We start from the raw sequence: 25,431 nt of genomic DNA on the forward strand, positions 1-25,431 counted from the left end.
GAACCCTCAGAATGGGAGAAAATATTTGCAAACAAATCAATGGACAAAGGATTAATCTCCAAAATATATAAGCAGCTCATGCAGCTCAATATTAAAAAAAAAAACAACCCAACCCAAAAATGGGCAGAAGCACTAAATAGACATTTCTCCAAAGAAGACATACAGATGGCCAAGAAGCACATGAAACGCTGCTCAGCATCCCTAATTATTAGAGAAATGCAAATCAAAACTACAATGAGGTATCACCTCACACCTGTTAGAATGGGCATCATCAGAATATCTACAAACAACTAATGCTGGAGAGGGTATGGAGAAAAGGGAACCCACTTGCACTGTTGGTGGGAATGCAAATTGATACAGCCACTATGGAGAACAGTATGGAGGTTCCTTACAAAACTAAAAATAGAATTACCATATGACCCAGCAATCCCACTACTGGGCATATACCCAAAGAAAACCATAATTCAAAAAGACACTTGCACTCCAATGTTCATTGCAGCACTATTTACAATAGCCGGGTCATGGAAGCAACCTAAATGCCCATCGACAGACGAATGGATAAAGAAGATGTGGTACATATATACAATGGAATATTACTCATCCATAAAAAGGAACAAAATTGGGTCATTTGTAGAGACCTGGATGGATCTAGAGACTGTCATACAGAGTGAAGTAAGTCAGAAAGAGAAAAACAAATATCGTATATTAATGCATATATGTGTAACCTAGAAAAATGGTACAGATGAACCGGTTTGCAGGGCAGAAATAGAGACACAGATATAGAGAACAATTGTTTGGACACCAAGGGCTATGCAGAATCTGTGCAGTAAAGTGGAGTTTTGCGGGGGAGATGTTGTTTTGTTTTTTGCAGGATCAGACAGCCTTGAGTATCTGCAGAGATATGTATCCCTCCTCCTGCCCCAAATGTGAACTGACCCTCCCATTACTCAGTCTTCTGATACTACATGATCCATGCCCAGTCTTGTCTGAATATACTGCAATAGTGATATTAAAGGCTTTCCTCTTAAAATACCAGCTCTGAGGCAAGGCCCACTCCAAGCCACTTCAAAACAATAAAAAAGTGTCACAGGAGACTTTTTCAGTGGCAAAGATGGTCACCCCGTAGTGCAATCCCTTATAATTTTGAAAAACTCTTTTCATAATATTATTTCTCTCTGAGTAAATTTAGAATTTGCCTGGTAATAATGTGGTAGGTGCTGCAGAATCCTACAAATATCAGTGAACAACCTTTAATAAGACATAAAAATTCTCAATATGTGTTGGTACTGGTTTCCCGTAAGAACAGATATTTCACAAGAAAAAGGGCACAGCTGCCAGGTAATCTTCAGATTAGAAGCAAGCACTAGGAGTGTTCCAGCAACTGCACAGAGAGATATGAAAGCTAGCACTTTGTCTTTTGATGAAGTATTGCCCTTTTCCCCAAGTAATATCTAATTATTAATGCTCTTCCCAAGAATAGTACACCCGTGCCCATGTGCTCATTGTCAGGGGCCTGGAGTACAGAGCAGACACTGGCTAATAATTTTAAGGGCTTCTCTATTCCGTGAATAAGAAAAAAAGGTTATTAGCAGGAATATTGTTATTAGGATGCCATTTCCAGATGTGCTAAATAAAACAAGCTCTCACCCAAAAGCCACCTTTTCTAATGAACTGACATTAGCAAAAGTGAGCAACAGTGTGGGTAAAAAAGGGATGGGGAATCTGAAAACTGAAACATGAACCTACTTCCAACACTTATATTGTTATTGGTATGAAGTTGGCTTAAAAATATCTCTAAGCCTCAGTTTTCTCATCTTTAAAGTGAATCCATAGTACTTCATAATTTATGGTTATGAGGATCAAATGAGTAAAACTGTATATAATACTTGGAACAACACAAAGCCATATACAAACATAAGTAATTATTATTCTTATATTGACACTTTGAGATAGAGTTTGTAAAGAAAGACAGCTAGAAGGGCACTGCTGGCAGAGAATAAGGTAACTATCGTGTTCCCAGGAGTCACAAAGAGCAGGGAGACAGATGACGGTTCAGGTAACTTCCTGTCCAAAAATAACACCATCACAGCAGGAATCTTTGGGTATCTGAGGTGGTTCACATGTTTAAAGAAATATCTGAGAAGCCCTACAAAGAATGTCTGTCCACGCTAAAGAGCATGAAATTTGTTTCAATAAAATTTAAATACGAATGAAATCCATGTGCGGCTATTATTACCTCCTACAAAATAGACATACCTATTGGACTAGAGACAGAAATATATACTTTTTCTGGCCATAAAAAGAGAGAGAAATTCTAACTTTTTACTTTTGAAGTTACTTTTCTGTTCCTTCTGTGTGAAGCAATAAAGAAACACAGTGAGCATCCAGACTGAGCCACACATTTCAAGCGAACGGCACGTCTGTAATGCACAGATTTCTATCCAAAGACATTCAGATTATCTAGTGAAGCAAAGGCTGGCTATGAGCTCCTCCCCAGTCTCCACAGACAACTCAATACAGTCAGAGTTGCTCATATTTGCCCCTTTTACCCCAAAAGTTATGTACAGTTCTAGATAACACATTAACTAAAGACTGAAGTCTGCCAATAAGAAAATAAACAGTGGGGATTCGATCCCTTATGAGGCACCTGCTCTATGCCAGCCAGAGTACCAATTACTGAGAAGAGAGAGGTGAACGATACAGTCAGGTACCTTAACCTCAGGTAATCTCCTAGTCGACCAGTTCACAAGGTTCATCCTCCGTCAGTGCCACCATCATGTGTGCAGTAAGGGAGGGAGAATAAATTAATGTATTAAAAACAAGCAAAATATATGTGCATTTAAAATTCCTTTGGTTTAAAAGATCAGCAACAGAAGAAGAAATAGAAGAGGCGTCACAGCCTGCAGCCTGCTTTCTGTCCAGTTACATTTTCCCTTGGGAGGATTTTTAGCTTCTTTGAGAATGGTCTTGTAACAAGGAATACTCATATATGTAAGACAGGAACCCCACAGGTCATGGCTATGACTATGGAACTAGCTCTCACCCAAAGGCCACCTTTTTTAATGAACTGCTATTAGCACAAGTGAGCAACAGTGTGGGTAGAAAAAGACATGGGGAATCTGTAAATTAAAATCTGAACCTAATTCCATTGCTTGTAATAATCACTTGCTTATATAATAGCCATGATTATTATGGCTATGACTATGGAATGGTGTGGCACTGGGGGACCCTTTTGGGATTCTGGGTTTTGATGATTCCAGCTATGGCTCCATCCCCCACCTCTTCCTAAAGATTACCTTTTCTAGGATGGTCTGTTTTCTGTGTCTGGAAGCTAGTATCTCCAGACATCCTTTTTCCTTCCTTTCTCATGTGAAATTATTCATAAGTGCAACTGGAATAGAAAGAGGAACAGGGAAAGGCCTTTCCTGCCTTCTGGAGAAGATGCAGAGGATATCAGAATTTGTTCATTTTTCCATTCATTAAAACAAGAGTTATTGAGCACCTAAGATATTCCAAGACGTAATCAAGTTGCTGGAGACATAAAGATGGAAAAAGAACACTATCTGCTGGAAAGCAAGTCTCCGTTCAGTGGCGGGTGCAGACATTTAAATGAATAAGTACAGTCCATTAGATAAACATTATAATCGACGTGTGTACAATGGATGTTGGTACAATGCGAGCACTGACAAGAAAATCTCCTGCTTCTTAGCGTTTTATGGAAGGAAGGGATAATGCTTTACAACAAGCATACTACGATGGGAAATTAGAGGCCCACAGGGGAGGATAGAGAAGTTCTAGGACAAGAAGCATGTGAAAAGGGACACACTCCCATGGACACATAAGAATCCATGGCCCCACCAGGGACTCTGAACACTCAACAGGGCTGTGTGGCTGGGAAGAGCCAGAAAGAGGTTGGGAGGTCAGTGGAGCCACAACTTGAAAGCTTTGAGTAGTAGAATATGGGGTTTGGAGTTTATTCTCTGAGCAGAAGAATTTCATGCAAGGAAGTGACTAGTTCAAATCTAAGTTTTGACAAGATTTTTCCTTAGGATATATGGACAATGGACTGCAAAATGGAAACAGACTTTAGTTAAGGATTTATTACAGGAATGGAAACCATGATGGAGGTGAGAAAATAAAAAGAAACAAGTGCACTTGCAAGACATTTCAGAGGTAAAATCAACAGTACCACCTCAAGGCAAAGTGAATACAGAGAGTAAGCAGTAGGTGAAAATCGATAACTCAGAGATTTTTCTTCGAGACAATTGATGAAGTTGCAACACCATTAATTGAGATAAGAAGAAAAATATTTCAAGGGAAGGAAGTAGTCAAGAAGAAAGATTATGAGTTTGGTTTGAAGTTTATTAAGTTTCAAGTACCAAAAGCCATCTATCTGCTATCTAAAAGCAGTTGGAATTATAGGTCTGGAGGTCTAGAGAATACTTGGTGAAGATATTAATTGGAACATCATTAGCATAAACACTTCATAGTTGAAGCCATGGGAGTGAATGAAATCATCCAGAGAAAATATAAGAGGGCAAGAAGAAAACATTCCAGAGAACCCCAAATAAGGAGTAGGGTGAATGAGGAGTAGGAGGAATCTGTTCCATAGTCATAGCCACGACCCGTGGGGTTCCTGTCTTACGTATATAAGTATTCCATGTCCCAAGACCATTCTCAAAGAAGCTGAAAATCCGCCCAAGGAAAAATATAACTGAACAAAAAGCAGGCTGCAGGACCTGACTCCTTTTCTATTTCTTTTTCTATTGATCTTTTCAACCAAAGGAATTTTAAATGCACATATATTTTGTTTGTGTCTTTAACACATTAATTTATTCTTTAATACCTTTTGTCAAATAGAAAACTCATTGTTTCTAGGTACTGATATACAGCCACCATCTAGTGGTCAAACGTGGTAACCACAGGCTTGCACAGTTGGGGGTGAGGGAAACATTTTTAACATCGTTTCCTGGTGATTTTAAGGATTATGTTCAGTGAAAAACAGCCGTCAGTATGATGGAGAACATGGAAAAAGCAGCTTTTCTCTGTTTTTCCTGAGTATGAATCATGGGAAATAGAAACAATTTACATACTATGACTGCCCTTCTTTTGAGCACTATAGGGGACTGTGGAATGAGATGCAGCTTCTGTAGGGTTATCTGGCCTCAGGTGAGATGGCAACACCTGATGAGACTGATGAAAACATGATCAGTAGCCACAGCCAGTATTTAAAATCCAAACTCTTTATCACGTTCTCCAAAGTCTTATAGGATCTAGCCACTGGCCCTCTCTCTCCAGCCTCACCTCTTGCCACTCTGACCCTTGACCATTATGATGCAGCCACGGTGGCCTCCTTGCTATAACTTGAACTTCTAAGTTCAAGTAATAAGTTCACTGCTGCCACAGAGCCTTTGCACTTACTATTTCATCTCTTCCGCCACTTCATTTTACCACATTCTCCTCATCTTAGGTCTCTGTTTAAATATTTCCTTTTCAGAGAGACCTTCCCTGACAACTGTAACTCTAAACCCTTTTCCCCCAGTTTATTTTATTCTTGGTACTTAGCACTATCTGAAGTTGTATTATTCAGTTAGTTGCTGAAAAACAAATCTCCAGAGCAAATTACATGACAGGAGGGATTTTAACTATATTGTCTGCTAGCACCTAGAGGAGTGCTATTACATAAAAAGTGTTCAACAAAGAATTGAGGCTGAATGAACCCAGGAAGTGCCTTGGCAGTGTCTGGACAAAAGGTGTGGTTGGGCAGACTGAAGTCTACACAGAATCATGTGATGATGTGATTGAGGCCAAAGACTGATATATAAGCAAGAGGGCCCAGCATGTAATGGACGAATCCTGCTTAAGGTTCAGTAACCAAGTGGGGCCAAAGTAGGGACAGCAGAGAGCATGAACTTAAGGTTTAATCAACAGTTAGAAATAAAGGTTCAAAACATATGGACACCAAGGGGGGAAAGTGGTGGGGGGGGGTTGTGATGAATTGGGAGATTGGGATTGACATGTATACACTGATGTGTATAAAACTATGACTAATAAGAACCTGCTGTATAAAAAATAGATAAAATAAAATTCAAAATAAAACAAAACAAAACAATTAAAAAAAAAAGAAAGAAATTGTAAGTGGGGGAGGGGTTAGCACAGAGATTCCTGGGCTTTACAGGAAACAGATCCTCAACCCCACTAGAAGCAATTTCTCCATCCACTAAAAAGACCTTACTAATGTCAAGAAGGACTCGTGTAGTACGTGGTTTTCAAATTTCATAATGTAGAAACATCATCTGAGATGGGAGGTATAAAGGACTAATTAAAAATGGAGATTCTGGGACTTCCCTGGTGGCACAGTGGTTAAGAATCTGCCTGCCAATGCAGGGGACACGGGTTCGAGCCCTGGTCCGGGAAGTTCCCACATGCCGCGGAGCAACTAAGCCCATGCACCGCAACTACGGAGCCTGCGCTCTAGAGCCCACGAGCCACAGCTACTGAGCCCACATGCCACAACTGCTGAAGCCCGCATGCCTAGAGCCTGTGCCTCACAACAAGGGAAGTCACTTCAATGGGAAGCCGACGCACCGCAACGAAGAGTAGTCCCTGCTTGCCACAACTAGAGAAAGCCCACGCGCAGCAACGAAGACCCAACACAGCTAAAAAAAAAAATGGAGATTCCTCTGAGATAGACTGCCATCATGTCTGATTCCACAGGTCTATGGAACTCTGCAACGATATTTTTAATTAGTATACAAGGTGAGGCTGATATACTCACCCTGAAGACATACTTTTTGAGATATAGCTGATCTAGTGCTTTACTATTCACAAAACACTTTTATATAGTGTCTCCTATGATTCTCACCTATAACTCTGCTGAGAAGTAGGTAGAGTAGGGTTTTATTTTCAACTACTATATATTTTTTAAACTTTGTATTATAAAAGACTTTAAACAAATACACATATGGAGGATATCATAAGGAACCCTCATGTACCAATCACCCAACTTCAACAATTATCAGCTGAAGTCAATTCCACCCCACCCCACCCCCACCCCCGAAGACTGTATAATTTTAATCAAATCTCAAAAATACCTGAGATCAATGTGGACCAGAGGAGAGGTTTTAATTTTTATTTTAGTCATAGGACTCTGTGTCTTTCAGAGATGATGACTTGCCCAAGAATAGATGCCTGTCAAAAAAAAGAATATATGCCTGGTCTTAGAACTGAGGCCAGAACTTACTTACATATGGTGTGAGAGTGAGGATGGGGGAGCTAAGTATACTGACAGCTACAGCCTTCACACGTAGACTGTGAGGCTATGGCAATTCTCTAGTATACTGTGCATGTGTATGTGTATGTGCATGTGTGCATGCGTACGTGTGTGTATGTGTGTGTGTTTCTTTTATAAGAGGGTAAGCAGCTATCTCTTTAGAATGATTTCTGCTCAGTTCTCCCTAGGGACCCTTGCAGGTCTCACATTCTAGGGCAACTAAATATTTTATAAACATAAATTCCCAGCGTGCTTGGAAACTCTAAGCTATGAGGAAATGGCTGTGAAGATGCACCATAGAGAATCAGTGAGACAGCCGAGGGCAAGCAAGCCGAGGTACGCTACCTGAAGTGTCAGGAAAACAAATGCGATTGAAATGCATGCTTCCATCTAAAAATGTGGCTGGCAAAACAGAGCTCTGCCTTGGGCCGTTGAGACAGTGACAAATGAAATGCTGGTTGATCCCCCATTTATTTCATTTTTAAAGTGTTTGCCAATACTAATAGCCCTGGTTGTGTTGGACTGCCATGCCACCAGCAGCACTGAGATCGCCTTCACTGTGCTCAGAGTCCCATCTGATCTCCATTACACTGTTTTCTACCTTTCCCAGTAATGGCCCAATTAGGAGACTGTCTAAAAGTGAGTAGGCAAGAATTCAGATTGGCTAAGTTGCAGGCATTACAGTGAATCCATCTGGAAAATATGGCATGGCAGCCCTTAGTGTCCTCATTTATGGGTACATGGTCAGACTCTGTCAGGGCATTTTTATAGTTCTAGAACTCTCTTTTTGGTCAGGTCCTCTTCAATATACAGATGTTTTCAGTAGCTAAAGCAAAGTCACACGTACTTCCTGGTTAAAGTCTTTCCCTAAAACAGTCCACAAATGAACCAATTTGCTATGCCAAGAAGAATGAAAGCACTTAGAAGAATACTTAGCCCTTCTAATGCAAAGCATTTTGTAATTCTCTATTTGCCAAACCTGTCTTGAGAGCAGGTCAGTAATTTTCTCGTTATCCTGCTAAGGAAAGAAGTCAGCTCTTGTTCGCAAAGTAACACATTGTCAATCAATATCTGGAATTAGAACACAAAGCATTTTCATTCCACAAACCATGCTGAGCCAACCACAAATTTGTGTGTAAGAGTACTGTAAATTTTGCAGGCAATCAATACGGTGAAATCATACCCTGGTGACAGGATACACATATGTATAAAGTCAAGAAAAAAACAGGAATTCTCATTTGCATGTAAAGCCAGACACTTGTTCATTTGAGCTTTATAAGTTTCCTAATGATGTATGAGTTGAAGGAAGAAAAGGGAAATATGCAGAGGAAGAGAGAGAAAGAGAATGGAAAATATTATGTAGAGAAATTTCAAAGTAAAAATGGATTCTGAACATATATGAAATTAGTTTAGTCATTTTTTAATTTAACAGCCCTGTCTCAGAAGAAAGGTAAAGGTTTCAGAACGCCTCATACCAAAAATTCTTAATAGAGTAGGATAATAAATGTCATGCCATAAATTTAGTATCAAAGAGAATATATCAAAATAAATAAAATCATGCTATTTTGTCACTCTGACTCAGAATAGTGGGAGAGTCAAGATATTATTTTAAGTCAATACACAGATATGAAAAACACTTTTATTCTTATTTGCCATTTAGGTTCAGAAAAACATATATCCTCCACCACCACACACACTCTAGGCAACAGCTTTAGAATCATTCCTGACTACCTCACCACACTGTTCCTCATGTTACCCATGAATGCATTTTTATCCTTTCCTCGACTTGTGTCTTGTCAATCTAGTGAATTCTGACTGTCATTTCATCAGGCTGAGATCCAGTAAAATCCTATTTTCCATGCAACTTTTAACACTTTATGTGCATTAAAAAAAAAAAAGTAATAGAACACAAAACACAATCCAAAAAGCAATATTTCAAAAACAACCATACTTTCTTCCTTAAATGGGTGTGCTTTTAAAAAAAAAATCAAGTGCTCCAAAACCATCAAGTCATATACATTAAATACGTACCACTTTTTATATTTCAATCATGCCTCAGTAAAGTGGTTTAAAATGTTTTAACTCCCATACACAGTTCAAAATAAATAACATTTTTTTAAAAAAAATCAAGTGGCCTCTATCAGTTCAGGGGGTGGGTAGAACAAAGGGTTGTTTTATGTGAATCCTCCAGTAACTTCTTGCATTACTCTAAAGCAAACTCATATCAGCTAGCTCATTATTATTTAAAGATTTATACTGTTTTTAGAAATCACCAAGTTGAGTTTTTGAACTGATACCTTTTAATTTACTGGGGGGTTGGAGAGATTGGCTATATAATATTTATTGATGCATAATAATTTGTCCAAATTTAAAGTGGTATTGATAGCGACAGAGTAAAGGGACAAAGTAGGTGATTAAATAGTTAATCCCACTAAGGGATCATAAATAAAGAAAAAAGTATGGGAGACCCATACTTCACTCAAGAAAGCAGGTTTACTTAACCACAAAAACCAAGCAGGGACTTCCCTGGTGGTACAGTGGTTAAGAATCCGCCTGTCAGTGCAGGGGACACGGGTTCAATCCCTGGTCCGGGAAGATCCCACATGCCACGGAGCAACTAAGCCCATGTGTCACAACTACTGACCCTGCACTGTAGAGCCTGCGAGCCACAACTACTGAAGCCCACGCGCATAGAGCCCGTGCTCCGCGCAACAAGAGAAGCCACCGCAATGAGAAGCCCGCACACAGCAACAAAGACCCAACACAGCCATAAATAAATAAATAAATAAATTTATGGGGGAAAAAAGAAAAAACAATAGGAATATTAGTCGAAACTCTGTCATTAGTAAGAAAGTCTAAAATTGTACATTTCCATATGCTTGTATTTGGTAATTATTCAGAGAGATTACCTGTTTAAAACAAACAAACAAACAAAAAAAAAAACCAAGCAGCCTTGCTTAGCAACAAAACCATGCAACAGAAGCATGAGACATGCCCCAAAACAATAAAACAATGGTGGAATGAGACCCACATCCTGCCCAGTGAGGTCAGTCAGTTAATGATTCCTAGAACATGCTTCTCTGCACACTCTAAAAGCAAAAATATAAGGAAAAGGTGACATTATACTGAAACCTGAGATAATTTACCACATTTTAGTATATGTTACCACCTTTTTGCTCATTTTCAATGTACCAGGACAGTCCCAGTTGGACCATGTAGGGACAAGAAAACTCCCCCACCTGACATGTAGGAGTTGATGATGGAAGCTTGACATCTACTCAAGAATGAGGAAGAAGGTCTCCCCCTCCCCACTTTTTCTTTGATTATAAAAGAAATGTAGCCCACTTAGTGTATGTAGCCCACTAAATGTAGCCCACTTAGTGTATGTAGCCCACTAAGTTCTTGGGGCTGCACCCTCCTGCCAGCCCACCTGTAAACCTCACAAGAATTCTATTCTAATAAATCACTTGTTATCTAACACCTTGCCTCTCGCTGAATACTTTATGTGCTGAGACATAAAGAGCCCCCCAAGACGCATTTCTAAGGTTTCAGTATCTCTACAGTATCTTGGTTGTCCCATGGACAAATAACTTAGACCACCACCACCAACCCCCTATTTTTTAAAAAACCTTGGTTAATGGAAACTCTTTCAGTCTTAATAGTTGGGAGGGGAGGGGGTCTCACATCCAGGGATGATCTGTGAGTGGCAATCTTCTTCCGAAAACTAAGCAGTATCTCCCTTGAGATTTGCTCCCTGCTTGCCTGAAGATGCTGGTTTTGTGCACAGTCATTCCTTCAGATCCCAGAAGACTGTTGACATGATCCAGTATGCAAATAATGGCCCTGCAGTTGCTTTCCTCACTTTGACTAACCTCACTAGAGACCAACTCTGAGTCTTCAGTACCAAACACAGACAATCCAAAGACTTCAGAGGAATTCTTTGGCAAAATGTGCATTCTGCAAACAAAGGCCCATCACTGCATTCTCTTTTGTAAACACACCCGCAAGGTGACTAGATGCGGTCTGCCCGTTTTCTTTTCTCTTTCAATATGGTCTGAGAAGTTGTTTGATGACAAGGAAATTGCTATAGGAGATCCTACACCCGTCCCTGGGTATCAATAATGGGTTATAAATACATGCATCACAGGCCCAACTGCTTAAAAACATCTATGAAATAAATTGCCTATCTTCAGTTATCCATTTGCTTTAAATTTACCTAGAGTGTTATCTTCAAACATGGAGAGATCAGGTAGTTCAGAATTTACTCTCCAAAGCAAATATGCCAAATTAATAGAAGCTAACTATTCCTTTACACTGACTTAGAATAGCTAGATGTTATTTGAGGTCAATACAAAGAGGTAAACGGAAAATTCTATTTTTACTTACCACTTTGTTTCAGAACAGCATACAAGGGGTTAAGCAGTTTCTTAGGCGCTGAGCACTAAATAAACACAGTTTTCCTTATAAAGTGTCTGCCTAGACCTTGGGCCAAGTCACCTTCTTTGAGAGTAACCCCATGAATATAATGAGGTGAGCCCCTGGCAGCTCTACTTTACTACACGACCTTAATGTCCCTCACCTCTGCCCATAGCTGTTTGGACCAAAGGTGGACCTTGTTTCAAACTGCTTAACTTCTCTCCCAGATTCCTAATTCACTCAATGAAGCAGCCACCCACAAGTGCAAGAAGTGTGACACAGGAACATAGGAGCCACTGGGGTGGCCTATTCTGCCATGTGATGGAGAAGGGGAGACCAGAGCACGAGCACAGACAGGAGTCGTCAGGTCAAGAAGAGAAGCAGGCTCTGCACTGACCCTGATGCCTTGCCTTTCCTGCTTCCCAGTGTTTCCTGAAGCCCAGCTTCATCCCTGTCCTTAATGGCCCTGGCTTTCTTAGAATAAACCTCCTTTTTTTTCTTAATCTAGCTTAAGTTGGTTTCTGATACTCTTACCTAATACAAAGGAGGCCAATGGATATTAAAAAGAAGAGTCTTCAATATATGTGAAAAGCAGGGACTTGAACTAAGCTGCCTTCGCTAAGCCACGTCATTGGGGGTTGCAGATTCCTCCTCTATCTCCACCCACAAGTTCTTTTCACTTTCAGACTATCCTTAGTTTCCATTTTATTTTACAGAGTAAAATTGGGAAACACACATTAGATTCTCAGTACTTTGCTGAGCATAGAAGAATAGGGTTGGCCTGTCTTATTCTCCATAAGGGACTAAGTAAACACAATGATTTCTATTAGCTAATGAATCTGCTTCATGTTTATGCTTTCTCTTCCTATTTTTACTATTTTTCTTAGTCCTTAAATGCTCACTAGAACTCGCACACTGCACATTGATGCTGAAGAGAAAGCTTGTTAAAGGATGCGTCACTATTTTTCCTTAAGTCTAAACAAATGAACTGACCTTCACAACAGAGGATTAGGAAAACCTTTTCTTTCCTTTGGAACATATCTGCACATGTGCACCATGCTGGCACTCAGTAAGTGTTGAAAATCTCTCACAGGTATTGTACTAAGGAAATTCTCATTAATACAAAAAAACAAACAAATAAAAAAATCTAACAGCCATCAACAGCCCAATCCAGAGAAGTGACAGGGAGACAGGCAGAGCTTAGGGAGGGTCCTGGTCCCCTTCATGTCTCAGGCCTCTGACAACACCTAGGCCAGTGCCCTCATGCTTCCTCAGGGCACTCCAGCCAGTCTCAGTGATCAGGCGTTACGACTTCAGCTTTTAGAGAGGCTTTTTCCTGCCCTCTCTCCCCATTAAATCTTACAGTTCCTCAGTTCTAATTCCATTTTTATGGTTATCCTCCCACCTTAGTCCACCAACGATTTACGGAGGCTTATGAAAGTATGTTTTTAGAAGTAGAAAAAAAATTAATAATCAGACCCCCCCCAAAAAATGTACTTAATTGCAAGAATGATACCCCTACTGCAATTTCCCCAGAGACAGGAAAAAGCGGCCTGTCCAAAAACCTCATCAGGTTTTTAAAAGCGGCTACACCAATCCTCGGATGAAAGAGAAACAAATGGCTGTCTTTTTTTAAGCTCTGTATTATTTTGAGTCTTTATTACTTGAAGCTTAACTTAGCTCTTCCAGTCTCAGAGGTTGTTCTCTCTCCAGATCCACCTCTATTCCTCTGCAGCACATTTCTTCGAATCTGAGCTAGCCAATCTAGTTGAATGTCCTGGAACCAACACTGGCACAGTGCAGTGGATGTGGTCTTTCCAAGTCTGGCTCCTTTTGAGTGCAAGCCTGATTTACATTATTCTGATACCCAACAGGTAAGTGCTGGAAAACACACACACACAGACACAGGGCCCTTCCACAGAAGTCAGAATTCAATCTAAACTGAAATCAACATATGTTTATTGAGCAATTTTGAATGTGACAAACACTGCCTAAACAAACTTATTTTGAACCTTTTCATTTTTGTAAAGAGTTTCCCAAACCTGAATTCATTCACTTATAACGAGAGCACCCTGTGTCCATCGTTGCCACACTGGAGGGTAGGGAACCATTGACTCGTCGTGGTGTGTCTGTGGAGGGCTGCGTGAGCAGAACCTGCATCTCGCCTTTACCAGAACATTTGCTGCCTGCAGCCTCAAGTCTTACCCTACTTCGGGCATGACATCAGGTGTCATGTCTTGATTCAACTCAGCATCGAGATGCTGCTTCTGGATTGGTGGGAATATCTCCATGTGCTTTGTTTTTGCGGGAAGAGGTTTGGTTCACCTCTGAAATCTGAATGATTGTTGTCTTTTTTTTTTTTTTTTTGCGGTACGCGGGCCTCTCACTGTTGTGGCCTCTCCCGTTGCGGAGCACAGACTCCGACGCGCAGGCTCAGCGGCCATGGCCCACGGGCCCAGCTGCTCCGCGGCATGTGGGATCTTCCCAGACCGGGTCACGAACCCGTGTCCCCTGCATCGGCAGGCGGACTCTCAACCACTGCACCACCAGGGAAGTCCTTGTTGTCTTTTTTTTTTTCATGAGAAATAATTGCTGCAGATTGACTCTAATGACATGCGGTCTTTTAATCTGTGAAAATTTGAACTGAAATAAACATGTATAATTTAAAATTTTAAAAATGCATTCTTTTCATTATTCTTTATATCCATCTTTTGAGAGAAGTACTATATTTTCTTACTGCTCTCCATAGGTGACCCACATTCCCAGGGTCATCCCACTGTCCCTGATGGCTGCTAAAATCCCTGATTATACAACTATATTCTAACAAGAATGAAGCAACAAAGAAGGGCATGCCTGCTTCCTTTAGGAATACTTCCTGTAAATTGCACACACTACTTCTGCTTACAGCCCATTGTCTAGGATTTAATCGCATGGATATACCTGCAGCAAGGAAGTCTGGGAGAGTGGCCTTTATTGTACTGGGAGAGTAGTATAGCTACGTAGACATCTACGTAGCTAAAAACCAAAGGTTCTAACACTGAGGAAGGAGAGGAAACAAACAGGGGACAACCAGCAGTCTTTGCCATGGGAAGGGTGTGTCAAACCGGATCCTGAGGAGAGCATGATGGTGAGGAACAACTAATGCCTGGATGACTCAGAGGAATAATGAGACTAATTTTCCCTTCAACTTTATATACCATAAGATGGTGAACCTGGAAATGGGTAAGAGGAGTCTGATATACATAGCAGGCCAAAACTTATGGGAAAGTTAGAAGGGAGAAATGCAAGCTAAAGTTTCCACCACTACCAAACTAATCAGATATATGTTTCTTCTTTCTTATAAGGAGACAAAAACAGCTCATCTTGGAAAACCAATTGTTTCTGATCACTGAGTCTTGGAACATAAAAACAAATCTCTTGGTAGGCCTCTATATAGGAGACACTAAGACATGGGACATCAAGTCCTTGTTATGCTACAGTTAAGTATTCAGTGGAAAGAAATTATCCTAACTGTATTTAGCTAAGGTATAAAAGAAAAGTAACCCATCCTGATGTATTTAAACTGCCCCAAATATTTATATTTTAGAAGACAAACATTACATTATATCTAAGAGTAGAATCTTTTCATATGTCATAAGACAGAGAACTTTCTGTTTGCCTCTCAAATTATATTCCCTGTGGTGTACATCAAGTCATTAAAGTTACTATAATAGACAGACCCAGAACAGGAACTTCCGCCTCACCTTCTTTCTGCCAGCTAAAATGATACCTACCCTTAAAGATCTAGCTCAAGTTTCACCTCCCCTAAAGTCTTACTTGACTTCACTAGCTCTCCTTTCTCTTCCTCTTCTCTGAAATTCCCACTACACTTAACAGCCTGTGTCAGGCATTTTAACCCTTAATTATATGCCGTCTTCTAATTCTTCATGTGGTTTAAGATCCTAGAGAACATAGGTGTCTTGAGTTTCTTTGTAAACTCCCAAGGGGTCTGAGTACTAGAGTACTGAATACATATTTGTTGTATAACCGATTTGCCTTTTGTTAGAGCCTAGAGCAGATATCCAAGTGCTTCGTACCTGAACCTAGTTAGGGTGGGTCCACCTGCTGAGTATTATGGAAAGAGGAAGGTGGGATCACCACGAGCTGGTAGGAACAAAAAGGTGTGTATGTGTGCGCGCATGCACGCGCGTGCATCCCTCTTAATATGAGTAATGAGTAGCAATACTTAGTTGAGAAGTATTACTAGCATTGTGTGTATGCACACACAACTGGAACATGCACAGACTGAATATGACTGGCCATTTATGTGCTATAATTTGGAAGGCACTTCTTGCCTGCTTTGAAAATACCTTCCCATGCCATGTGGCTTAAAATTTCATCATTAGAGTCAAAGAAAATAAGAACACTGCCTCCCTCCAAAAGTCAATAGAAAGGCATGTTATTTTGAAGCCACTCTTAACTCTCTCTGGAAGGTGATAAAATCATCAGATTAAATAATAGACACAGGAAAGTAAGGCAAGACTGCTAGAAGGGATAGCAAGGAAGTGGCTTCAGAGTTGAATCCTGCCTTCTTCAAGACCTATTTTGAACCAATTCAACAAAGTAAAACATGGCAGAAGGCAAAAGGAAGAAACACTTCTCAGTGCCAAGAAGGAACTCTGAATCCTTGGCACTCCCTTACCCCAAAGCCAGCCCAGCTACCCCTCTGCAGAATCCCAAAAGTGGATAGGAACAGAGTTTGAACACTGCAGCTCTAGTCCAAGCGTATCGCTTCACAGATTACTTGCTTACTCGCTGATTATACAGGTCAGAAGGTAAGTTAGTAAAAACATCAAGAGTAGAATCCTGGTCCTTTTATTCTCAGTCAAATGCTTTTTCCACTGTATTCTTGATTCCTAAGAGTACAAGCAACCTCCCTTATATCCAGGTTGCAAAAGTGCAGAAGTATAAGAGTCCGCAATTTTCTGCTCTATTTTTCACTAGGCACCATGGACAATTTTTAAGAGGCAAGATTGCATAGAGATTAGCAGGGGAGCAGTGGCTCTGAATCCCTACTGTCGAGGTTCAAATTCCAACTACCCCATCTCCTAACTGTGTGACTTGGGGCAAGCTACTTAAATTCTGCGGTTCTTGGGTTTCCCACTTGCAAATACGAACAATAATAGTACCTACCTCATAGAGTTATTTGGAGGATAAAATAAATCCATGCAAATCGCTTAAAACAATGGACTGGCATTATAGTAAATACTATCTAAGCACTTACTATTACTGCTACCTTTAATCACAGAAATACAGGAAAAGAGTATCACAGATAACTGAACTTCAAAAATCTTGAAACCGATATTCTAGATTCCCTGATAGGCAATGTCTGTATGCATGAGCACTTAGTATTGAGTACCAACTTTTAGAGATTAAGAAGTTGACGTCTTCTGTCATGACTTTCATTTCAAAGGCATAGGACTGGGGAGAAATAAGTGATCAGGTATACAATGAAAGATGCCTTATATGCCAATGTCTTGCTAACTCTAGTCTGTATCCCAATTACAAAAGTTGATCTATATCACTGGAAAAATTTCAGAAAAGCCTGCAAAATTTTAGTACTTTCTGCAGACCTTTAAACTAAATACTAAAATGCCCATCTGTTCCAAAGAAGATGCTTCCTCTTCTATTTTGTGATTTCTAAATAATGAAAATGGTATTAGTAACTATGACCAACTCTGTGGTAGCCTCCAGAGGTTTCAATGCCAAAGGCTTTCATATTAAAATCAGTGCAGTGAAGTGGCACCATTCTTGGTCTCTGAGAAACAGGAGTAGCAAGTACCCTGAGGGTGTGGAGTTTACTTTCTTCAATGTGAAGGTGGCAGGTGGCAGTGGAAAGTGAGTCCAGCTCAAGTTGCAGGTCAGAAGGGCACCCTCCTAACAGAGGAACAGTGAGTAAGCAGTGCATGAGAGGGTGAGCACTCCAGGCTCAAAAGTGGCCAACATACGGGTTGCACCTCAGAGTGGGGGGAGACAGCCAGATGCTGGTGTAACCTCTGTATATCTGGATGGTTTATAGGATCGTGCATATGTATTTCAAAATTTACTGTGATTCTCATTTTTAGTTTTTGTCAAACTCATTAGAAGCAGTCAAAACGGCATGAATGTCAGGAAATCTTATAGAGATTCTAAATGCTTATAATAAATACTCTGTAAAAAGGGGGTTTTTTGAGATCTCATTTCTTAAATCAAAATTAAAAGAGAGTTCTTAAAAAATAATGTTTTAGGGAACAAAACAATCTAAACTTCGGGCATAGATCATTTCAGCCTCTACAACTTACAAGTCTGCAGAATCAATAACATGAGATTAAAGCTCTGGGGCTATCTTTAGATTTTCCTCCAGGAAATTGAGAGGTATTTCCTGAGCTTCAGACCATAAGTGTCTCACTGTTATCACTGGGCATGGTTTCTCCTCTTTAGGGTTTGATAGATATATTAGTAGAGAATGGGATGAGATTCAAATAAGACTTCAATCATTAGTTCTTAACTTAATATATTTAATGATTCACTCATTCATTTATTCAAATAAATAGTTATGTCAGACACCATGCTGTGCAGTTGTGAATTACATCCATCCATCCAATTAAGAATGAATTCAATAAATGTGCTGAATTGCTACTTTGAACCAGGCATTTTTTAGGCACTGGGAATACAGCAAAGGATCTAAAAAGCATGACCCTTGTTTATATAATAGGGGAGATAGAAAAGAAATACATAACATTTCATATAAGTATTATGAAGAAAAGAAGACAATATAATATGAAGATTGAATGGTCATGGAAGACCTCTCTGAGGAGGTAAGTTTTATCCTGAGACCTGAATGAGAATGATTCAGTTATGCAAAGATCCAGGAGAAGAGCATCCCTACCATGCAAAGACCATGGACTTGGTATGTTGGAGGGACAGAAAGCAGACAAGGGTTGCTGGACTGTAATGAGATGGGTTATTGAAGAAAAGAGGGGTACAGGTTAGGCTGACGTCAGAATATCTTACGGTCTAGAGAATCCAGTAAGTAATTTGGATTTTATGGGATGTCACTACAGACTTTAAAGCAGGAGGATGACAGACATGATATAATTTGTGTTTTTAAAATAACATTTTGCAGCTATATAGGAGAATATGCCTAATTGTAGGCAGCAGTGTGCCAGTAAATGTTTCAACTAGCTGGCTGGAAAATATATATTTAAAAGTCCTGAACTTCCCTGGTGACACAGTGGTTAAGAATCCGCCTGCCAATGGAGGGGACACGGGTTTGAGCCCTGGTCCAGGAAGATCCCACATGCCACGGAGCAACTAAGCCCACGTGCCACAACTACTGAGCATGTGCACCACAACTACTGAGCCTACACGCCACAACTACTGAAGCCTGCACCCTCCAGAGCCCGCGTGCTGCAACTACTGAGCACACGTGCTGCAACTATTGAAGCCTACGTGCCTAGAGCCCGTGCTCTACACCAAGAGAAGCCACCACAATGAGAAGCACACACACCACAACGAAGAGTAGCCCCCGCTCGCCACAACTAGAGAAAGCCCACACGCAGCAATGAAGACCCAATGCAGCCAAAAAATAAAAAATAATAAAGTCCTGATTTATAGCATATTCCAATTTGTTTGTGTAAATATTCCCACTATGGTCAATTTCAAGCTGCCAATGTATCACTAAAGGTGGAATTGGAAAGTGATGTACAGGACTGGCTCTTGAGAGTCTGAACAAGGCAGCTGTAACACATACCACTGATTGTAGGGCAACAGGAGTGGAAACAGGAAAAAGAGTCAAGAGGCTTCAGTAGCTGCCCAGGCAAGACAGATGGTGGCCTGGTGGAATAATAGATCAGGTGATTGCAGATGTATTTAAAAGGAATGAACAGATTTAAGAAGTTTAAGAGAAAATAGGGGATTCCCTGGTGGTCCACTGATTAGGACTCTGCACTATTTCTGCTGAGGGCCCAGGGTTCAATCCCTGGTCGGGGAACTAAGATCCTGCAAGCCACGTGGTGCAGCCAAAAGAGAGAGAAAGAGAAAGAGAGAGAGAGAGAGAAAGAGAGAGAGAGAGAAAGAGAGAGGGGGGGAGGGAGAGAGAGAGAGAAAATAGGACTTAATTATGAATTAAATGTAGGAGATAAGCAGACAGGCATCAAGAATGAATTCCATGTTTCCAATGGGTAAAATTCCTTTCAGCTACTAAACCTCTCCCAACATGCCTCTCTCTCTCCTATATTCCAACCAAACTCCTTTTATTTAAGGCTTTTTTAAAAAAAACATAATTCATATCTATTTGCCTCTTACCTAATGCAGAGAGAATAAAGAAGTTTCTTCCCTGTGCATGTTCTGTTCTCTTCTATGTGGATATAGCCCAGGAGGCACTGGTGGCAGTGGGGGTGGAAATTCTGGATTCAGCACCAACGTTCTTACTCCAGCTGCCTATGCCTGCCATCCTCGCTCATGTCACACTTGGGCAGTTTATTCCGGCCTATGTTAGGGCTGGGGTAGGAGAGGCTGGTGACCATTCATTTAGAAGAAAAGGCCATGATGGTATTAAGAGAAAGTCATGCTCTTCCCCAGCTGATTCCTAAGTCTATTATTTCAATAATCAATTTGACAAAGAATATTGAGGTACTGTTCATTATCCCCAATTATATTAGGAGGTATTTGACTACTTGATAAAAATCTATTTCTAACTGAGCACCACTCCGTGGTGATTAAAATCTGTTTCATAACATTTTTAGTGTTTGCTGTGCAAGTATTTTAATCACTGTCTATGATCTGTTTTTATGTTACATCTCTCAAGTTTTCAACCAGCTATCTCCAGAGAATCAAACTGTGAGTTTTCAAATTACTTTAATAAGTACATTCTACTGGCTCATCCTTATTAAGGGACTCCCCCTCTCCCTTAATTTGACTGACAGAATGACACTGAGGTTCAGCATCCCAAAACTGGCAGAACATTCTACGGATAATATTGTCTATTTGTCATCACAGCTTTTAATAGAAACAATAAGACTAACGATGAGCTGAACATCAGAAAAAGTGAATGTCATTTTTTTTTGCAACTAACAAATATTTAAATCCCAGGTATTCTTTCCATAAAACCACTTTTCCTTTACTTTCCTGTTGACCTATATTTAAGAGACAAGTCCACTAAAGAAGACTTTATCTGTTTCTGCCCTTCAGTAATCTAAATACTGAATTTATTGTCATAATTTGGTCTAGACATAACTGAAGGCTGCAATTCCAATACAGTTTCTTAGACAGTGTTGAAATTCATCACTGGCACAGCAATGCAAGAAAAAGGTTATTGAACTACAAGCAGATTTGGATTTCAGGTCTTCTATTGACTTGCTGTTTGACAATAGGAGATACACTGTTGTCCATAACTTTATATAATTTATATAATGAAGCACTTAAAATAGGCATTTAAAAAATCCCCCTCTCAAACATTTTCTTTTTTGGGGAAACTTGCGTCTAGCTTATATAGGATCGTGCACTATATCAAATCATTGTATGCTATCACTTTTAACTTCTGCATTACCCATCAAAATTGCAATTAAACAATTAATGGATCACTGCCTATATGTTAGTCAGGACTCAACCCAAACTAGTTCATGAAAAAAAGGAGGGGGAGTGGGAGAGGTATAATATAAGCAGGAAGGACAACATGAGTCCAAGGACTTAAATGATGCTCTCTGATCTTTCACTCTCTCATCCTGGCTGCTTTCTGGGTTCTGACTATTTTCTCCTACTTCAGATGGCTTCCAACATGAGAACAGATGGGTGGTGTATGCCCAGAAGTAACTCCAACATTATATCATCCTAGATTATGACTCAGAGGAAGAGGCATTTCTTTCACCCAACTTTTACATATAAAATCCCAGGAAGACTACCTAGCTCAGAAAGGATTCTAACTAGCTCAGTCACTGTGATTAGATAAAAAACTGGGTTAAATTCACACTCCTATGATTTTGAGGGTGATGAGAAAGGGAGAAATCACTGAATACCAGCCCCACCTTAAACCTAATGTGTGGAGAAGTATGAGTTCCTCAGAAAATGGTGGTGTTTTTCTTTCCAGAGAACAGAAAAGGATACTACACTGAGAAAAGTAGGTATAAATGCCAGAGTCTGATTTTTGGTTTGCCCCCTCAACAAGTTATAGGATTGTTTTCTTCTGACCTCTAGTACGGGCCTTTATTATTTTTGTTGATATACTGCAGGATGTTAGAAGCCTAACTGGATTGTCCCATCACCTAGAGAAGGGAAGAGTGCAATTTCATTATTTGCAACCCATGTACCTTATTCAAGCAGCTACTCAAAAAATACTTGGTGATATGAAAAAGGTCTAGTTGCTATAAGCCAATTTTACTTTACATTTAACTTCATTATATTATCTACTTCTGCTAACTATTTTTGGCTTAGGTTATTATGGAAGAGTACACTGTTCCTAGATACTTAATCTGTGTAAGCTTTAGCAGAGCTTTTTATGTTCATCAGGCAGTGCCTGATCTCTTCTGACAGCTTCAATCCTATAATACTCTTCCCCAAAGGCTGTACACTTAAAGTCTAGATATCTCTATACATCATAAAGTTCCAAAGTTCATGACTTCACTTCTTATTAGACTCTTACTGAAATTCCAAGGATCCTAGGTATTTGTTATATAGGAGTCATCTTTGGGAGTCATTATTAAAGGCTTTGCAGTTCTTAGCCAGAATTTTATACCTGTGAGGAGACAAAATGTGTTTAGTATCTGAATATGTCCCTTTTCTTTCCATTGATCCTCAGAAGTGAGAGATCATATGCATAAATCATATTCCTCTACTCTGCTTGTGATTTATAAATAAATTAGGTGAAACAATTTTATTATTGGGGAGTAAGCTTTATATTAAACAAAAATTGTGATTGTTTCTTTGCTTGATAACTGCCCTTCATTTAGTTGGATCAGATTTGCCATGTTTAGCTTATGATGGTGATAAAGAAAATATATCTTTCCATATATCAAGTATGTGTTGTTCTATACCTCTATCACATCATAATATATCCATATAACAATAATCAAAAAGCAGTTTATAGGTCAATATATATATCCCCCAAGATAATTTTTATATGCAAGTTAGTATGAGAGGTGTGGCCAGGATGGTGAAGTAGGAAGACCCTGAGCTCACCTCCTCCCATGGGCACACCAAAATTGCAACTATTTATAGAGCAAATCTCTATGAAAACAACCTGAAAACTAGCAGAAAAGACTTTCCACAACTAAAAATACAAAGAAGAAGCCACAATGAGACCATTAGGAGGACACAGTATAGTATAGTCAAGACCCACACCCCCAGTAGGCAGCCCACAAATGGGACGATAAACACAATTATAGAGGCCCTCCCCAAGAAGCAATGGCTCTGAGCCCCACATTGGACTCCCCAGCCCCGAGATCCTGCAACAAGAATACAGTCCCCACAATGTCGGCTTTGAAGGTCAGTAGGGCTTGCTTTCTGGACAGGTGGAAGACTGTAGGAAATAGACGCTTTGCTCTTAAAGGAGGGGGGGTTAAAATCACATACTCAGAATCCCAGCACAGAGGCAATAATTTGAGAGGAGCCTGGGTCAGACCCACTTGCTGATCCTGAAGAGCCTCCTGGAAAGGTAGGAGGCAACTGGGACTTCCCCAGGGAATATAAACACTGGCGGCAGCCATTTTGGGGAGCTCATTCTACCAGGAGGACACTGGTCCAAGAGGACACAAGAGCACTATTTTGGAGTCCTCCTTCTAGCCTATTAGTGCAGGGACCTAGCGCCACTCACCAGCAGGCTTGTTTCCTCAGGCAGGGGAAACAAAAGCAAAAAGAAGATGTGGTACATATATACAAAGGAATGTTACTCAGCCATAAAAAAAGAACTAAATAATGTCATTTGCAGCAATATGGATGGACTTAGAGATTATCGTACTAAGTGAAGTAAGTCAGACAGAGAAAGACAAATATCATATGATATCGCTTATATGTGGAATCTAAAAAAGGCTACAAATGAACTTCTCAACAGAACAGAAAGAGAGTCACAGATGTAGAAAACAAACTTATGATTACTAAGGGAGAAAAAGGGGGGAGGGATAAATTGGGATTGACATATACTACTACACTACTATATATAACATATACACTACTATATATAACATAGATAACTAATAAGGACCTACTGTATAGCACAGGGAACTCTACTCAATACTCTGTAATGACCTATATGGGAAAAGAATCTAAAAAACAGTGGATATATGTATAACTGATTCACTTTGCTGTACAGTAGAAACTAATACAACATTGTAAATCAACAATACTCCAATGAAAATTAAATTAAAAAAATAAAATACATCTCTAAAATACATCTCCAAATAGACAAAGAACTTATGCAACTCAACATCTAAAAAAACAAACAACCCAATTAAATAACGAGCAGAGATCCCAAACAGATATTTTTCAAAGACATACAGATGGCCAACAGACAATGAAAAGATGCTCAATATCACTCACCATCACAGAAATGCAAATCAAAACCAAAATGAGGTACCATCTCAGACCTGCCAGAACGGTCATCAACAAAAAGGTAACAAATAGGGCCCTGAACCAAGATGGTGGAGTAAAAGGACACACTCTCACTCCCTCTTGTGAGAACACCAGAATCACAACTACCTGCTGGACAATCATCAACAGGAAGACAATGGAACTCACCAAAAAAGATACCCCACATCCAAAGACAAAGGAGAAGCCACAATGAGATGGTAGGAGGGCCGCAATCACAATAAAATCAAATCCCATAACTGCTGGGCGGGTGACTCACGGACTGGAGAACACTTATACCACAGAAGTCCAACCACTGGACTGAAGGTTCTGAGCCCCATGTCAGGCGTCCCAACCTAGGAGTCCAGTAATGGGAGGAGGAATTCCTAGAGAATCAGACTTTGAAGGCGAGTGGGATTTGACTTCAGGACTTCGACAGGACTGGGGGAAACAGAAACTCCACTCTTAGAGGGCACACACAAAGTAGTGTTCGCAACAGGACGCAAGGGAAGGAGCAGTGACCCCAGGGGAGACTGAACCAGACACACCTGCTACTGTTGGAGGATCTCCTGCAGAGGCAGGGGGGTGGCTGTGGCTCACCGTGGGGAAAAGGACACTGGCAGCAGAAGTTCTGGGAAGTACTCCTTATCATGAGCACTCCCAGAGTCTGCCATTAGCCCCATCAAAGAGCCCAGGTAGTCTTCAGTGTTGGGTTGTCTCAGGCCAACCAACAGGGAGGGAACCCAGCCCCACCCATCAGCAGTCAAGCAGATTAAAGTTTTACTGAGCTCTGCCCACCAGAGCAACAGTCAGCTCTACCCACCACCAGTACCTCCCATCAGGAAACTTGCACAAGCCTCTTAGGTAGCCTCATCCACCAGAGGGCAGACAGCAGAAGCAAGAAGAACTTCAATCCTGCAGCCTGTGGGACGAAAACCACATTCACAGAAAGACAGACAAGATGAAAAGGCAGAGGGCTATGTACCAGATGAAGGAACAAGATAAAACCCCAGAAAAACAACTAAACGAAGTGGAGATTAGCAACCTTCCACAAAAAGAATTCAGAATAATGATAGTGAAGATGATCCAAGACCTCGGAAAAAGAACGGAGGCAAAGATCAAGAGCATGCAAGAAATGTTTAACAAAGAACTAGAAGAATTAAAGA

General features: G+C 40.3%; 1 protein-coding gene across 14 annotated transcripts in view; it reads right to left on the reverse strand.

Annotated features, from left to right (window-relative positions):
• LOC307186545 (uncharacterized protein) overlaps positions 1–25,431 on the reverse strand; it is a 1,017,825-nt gene that overhangs the window by 734,397 nt on the left and 257,997 nt on the right. For 3 of the 14 annotated variants that reach the window (XR_013828391.1, XR_013828392.1, XR_013828393.1), the window contains one exon: positions 7,095–7,191. The exons of the other annotated variants lie outside the window; for them this stretch is intronic. The gene's annotated coding sequence lies outside the window, so the exon portion shown is untranslated. The remainder of the gene's footprint in view (positions 1–7,094; positions 7,192–25,431) is intronic. 14 annotated transcript variants of the gene reach the window in all.

This window comes from Stenella coeruleoalba, assembly GCF_951394435.1.
Source record: "Stenella coeruleoalba genome assembly, chromosome: 5".
Classification (NCBI taxonomy): Eukaryota; Metazoa; Chordata; class Mammalia; order Artiodactyla; family Delphinidae; genus Stenella; species Stenella coeruleoalba.